We start from the raw sequence: 4,150 nt of genomic DNA, 5'->3' as shown, positions 1-4,150 counted from the left end.
AAGAACTTCTTCCTCACATACAGTCTGAATCTCTCCACTTCCAGCTTTATTCCATTCCCCCTAGTCCTATCACTACTTGATATCCTAAAAAGTCCCTCCACAGCTTTCCTGTAGGCCCTCTTCAGATATTGAAAAGCCACAATAAATTTTCACTCCCAATGTGTGTGTGGGGCTTGCTTGTCAAAGCAAGCAGTCTCAAACCAGAAATCCTCAAGACAGCAGCTGTGAGTGGGAGGCCCTGGAGAGCTCAATAGGCTAGCAAGGTCTTGGAGAAGTGTGTTTCTGTTGATTTGGCTGGAGCTGTGCTAGGCAAGGAAGCCCAGAATATGATATTTCTGAAGGATGGCAGTAACTGTGAAATGGTAAAATAGCCTTGGGCTGATCCAAAGTCCCTATTCTACCTCTCTCTGTCTCCTTCATCCAGAACTAGGGGCCATCACCAATACACCTGACCACTGGCAGCAGGGACAGGTTCTCCCTGCAGCCTTATCACTCTTCACCACAGCATCAGGCAGGGCCCCCTCTTGACTACAAATGTGTGGCTGAGGTGTTCCAATGTTTGCATTTTTCCCTGTCTCTGTGAAACCAAACTGACCTTGGGGAAGGCAGCTCCAGGATGCTGACTGGTGCCGAAACACACAACACTGCTTTCTGCTAGGGTGATACATCCACTCAGCTGAGCATCCCTTAGGTGCAGTGACAACTAGTCCATTCCTGAAAACAGGAAATTATTTGACCATGTTGACAAGTGACAAAATCCCTTCCAGGGACTCTCAGGTTTCCTATTCTTCACCTTTTGCACTGAGAGGACTCAAAGAGCTGCCAGAGAAGAAAGGAGGACTTGGAGGCCTAGCCTGGGATGCAGCAGAATTTTAATGAGTCTAGAGAAGAAAATGAGGTGGCTCAAAGGGAGCATCAAGGACTTCACCCTCTAAGATGGGGTGGAGCTGTTGCAGAGTGTCCAGCTGCCTGCCCTGCAGAGGAAGGGAGACCGACAGTTTAGGCTGGCATGGGGTGACAGCAGCAGTAAAAGGAAGAGACAAAGGAAAGTGGAAGAAGACAACAATGGCCTGGAGCTCTATCTTCTCTTGAGGACCATGTTCTGATGTCTTCAAAGTTCTTGACCAGGGACGTTGCCAGCAGCTCTAGCAGGGGCGGCAGGGTCTGCAGCAGTAGTGGTTGGTGATGCAGGAGAGGTCAAAGCCCCCGGAGTTGATGGGCACTCCATCACAGCTGAGGATGCTGCCAACAGCAGCAGAGGTGGAGGAGCCCACAGCAGTGTTCTGTGGGAAGGAGCTGAGGATGGGTCCAGGCAGGGTCACCACCACAGCAGGTGGCTGGATGGCAACGATGGAGTCCTGGCACCTGACACAGCAGGGCTCATTGCAACTCTTGGCCAGTGGGGTTGGGCCACAGGGCTGGCAGGGTGGGCAGTGCATGCAGCAGGACATGGCTTGGGGCTGGAGTTGCACCTAGCAGAAAGGAAAAGGAAGGAGAAAATAGGTACACAAGAAGAGCAGTCATGAACCCAACATTAACTGAGGGTTGAACTCAACATGGACTGAAGTTTCCTCCTGGCCTAGCATGTACTGCCCAATTCAAAGCCTGGGAGACACCTGAACTAAGTCCCAGCCTCCTCTGTTGAAGGAGGAGGAGTGGAGGCTTCAGACTCACCTGGTTCCCAAGGAGAAGAAGGTGAGAGAAGTGGATGAGAGAGCAGAGAGCTGAGCTGCCTTTTATAGCTGTGCTGCAGTGCTTCATTCCCAGAGGCAGCTTTGCAGAAGGAAGAATTCTCAGAGAAGCTCATGACAAATACAAACCATCCCAGCAGAAGGGACAGGTTGTGTCCTGGGTTCCTGTTCTGGTGCTACTTCATTTCCTGACTTCTGCCATTTGCCGTTGGAAGGCTTGGGGTGCGGACATGAGAGTGCCAAGGATTTCTGGGGCAGACACATGCCATGCATGCAGGGAATGTGCACTTGGGTTGTTCCTATAGGCTCCTTTGTTGTCAAGCTTTCAGAAATGGGCACTGCTTTCATACTTCTCCTGCAGATGCCCAAGGACTGCCATTTGAGAGTAATTGTCATAGCCTTGAGTCTTGCTCCCCTCAGCTCTCTCTCATGGTCATTCATGGTTCCACACAGGTGGGCTTCTGCTGGGAGGCTTTGTCCCAACTGCAGCACTAACAATGCTCTCAGGACAGCTTTTCTGGGTTCTTTTGCTTCCTTCCCTCTCTGTGCACTCTGTAGGTCCTCAGCAAACACCAGGAGCAGGTCTGGAACCTGGTTTTGTCTGTGGGTACTTGAGTCTGTCAGCATGGTTTCCAGCATCCCCTCAGCAGAGTTCACCACTGCTGATGTTTTCCTGGTTTTCTGTGAGCACACAGATTGTTTCATTGTTCCATGCAGGCAGACATGAGCACATGAGTGTCTACTTGTGTGACCCACATCCTGATGACATGGCCATAACATTTCTGTTCCTGTCCAGCATGTCCTCATTTACGTGTTCTCAGATGCCATTACTGTTTAGACCACAGTTTATTGGAAAGACAGGAACATGGTGGAAGGGCTGCAGACACTTCACTTGTGACATCTGGGAGCCCAAGAGGTGTCTTTGTGTTCTGAGGATGTGGAAAAGATGGAAACAGCTTCTTCTCAAAGTACACAGTAGTAGGGCAAGAGGCCTTGGGCACACTTTGGAACCTGGAAAATTCTTTTTAGAATTTAGAAACTCTGGGGTTTATTTTTGAGGTGTTGTGCAGGATCCAGACTTGGAAGTGCCAAGCACTTGGCAACAGCCCAAGGGAAGAGGATCTTTAACTGCCCCTGCTGGGCACCTCCATTTGGAGTGACCTCAATTGCCTCTTTAGACCCATTAAAAATTGCCACAGCCCTGTGTGTGTCCCTGTGGTGGTCTTTCCATCTGCATGCTGACTGATGAGGGACAGAGCCTCTGTTTTGGAGGAAAAATATCTGGGGACATGAGGAAACCATTCATCACTGCCCAAGGCTCCTTATTAGAGTTGACAAACATCTGAGGGGTGGTTGTCGAAAAGAAGAGGCCAATCTCTTTTCAATGGTGCCCTGTGATAGGGGCAATGGACGCAGACTGGAGCCCAGGAAGTTCCACCTCACCTGTGAGGGTGACAGAGCCCTGGAGCAGGCTGTCCAGACAGGTTGTAAAGCTTCTTTCTCTTGAGTCTTTTAAGACTCATCTTGATGCATTCCGGGTGATCCTGTCTTGGCATAGGGGTGGGACACAATGGTCTCCAGAGACCCCTTCCAATCCTTACCATTCTGTGATTCTGTGATAAGTCAGGAAATTATTTCCTTCAGATTCGGGCTATAAAAGATATAACAGGGGTCTAGATGGCTGATTGCTCTCTGTTACAGAGATCCCCCAGAGTGCCAGCCAAGGTGTAAAGGCTTCAGTGCTCTCAAGGCTACTGTGGTGATGCCCAAAGTGCCAGCCAGGGTATTGGTTGCTATTGTGTTCAGAATTTTGTTGTTATGGTAGCATCAGAGGATAGTGCTCCTGAAGGATGTCAGAAATAGGGAAGTGTAAATAGCCTTGGGGATAGCCCAAAGTCCCTACTCCACCTGTCCCTCTATCACCCAGATCTACAATGTTTCACTGTATAAATGTCCTCTGTGAATTTCAAATGTTTTGCTAGCTTTGGGGGAATGCCCCCAGCATCCAAACTTACCCAACTCTGTAATATAGAAACAGCTATTGTTGGTGTAAACCCAGTGTCAATGAGTTGGATTCCCCACTTTGGTTACAATTTGGCAACCCAGATGGGACTCTCTGACACTCAGTGGATTTATGGATTCATGAGGACTCTGGCACTATTGAGTGTTTTCAGAGAGATTCTCCAGTCCTCTGGTGAGTTCAGAGCAAGGCCCCACGAATTTGATAAGGCATTACTGAATGACGTAGGTATGCACAAGTTGGGGAATGCTTTCCCTCAGGTTTGGGTTATAAGGAATATAAGGGGGGGTTGTGAGTTGAGATGAATCTGCTGCTGTTATCCATATGATGCTGCAGCCATGCCAGGTTCAAAAATGAAAGTACTGGATGGAGCAAAGTATTGTGGGTCTTGAAGTTCAGATTGTAACATGGGAGGCTTCCTGTTCCAGTTGCTGCTTCT

The 4,150-nt window shown here is 49.2% G+C and overlaps 1 pseudogene; it reads right to left on the bottom strand.

Annotated features, from left to right (window-relative positions):
• Nucleotides 1–1,145: 1,145 nt before the first annotated feature.
• On the bottom strand, nucleotides 1,146–1,807 carry LOC128978585 (feather keratin Cos1-2-like; annotated as a pseudogene).
• Nucleotides 1,808–4,150: the final 2,343 nt, after the last annotated feature.

The sequence above is a fragment of the Indicator indicator genome, chromosome 37 (genome assembly GCF_027791375.1).
Source record: "Indicator indicator isolate 239-I01 chromosome 37, UM_Iind_1.1, whole genome shotgun sequence".
Taxonomy (NCBI): domain Eukaryota; kingdom Metazoa; phylum Chordata; class Aves; order Piciformes; family Indicatoridae; genus Indicator; species Indicator indicator.
The sequence above is the reverse complement of the archived record's forward strand: the minus strand, read 5'-3'. Positions and strand labels throughout refer to the sequence as shown.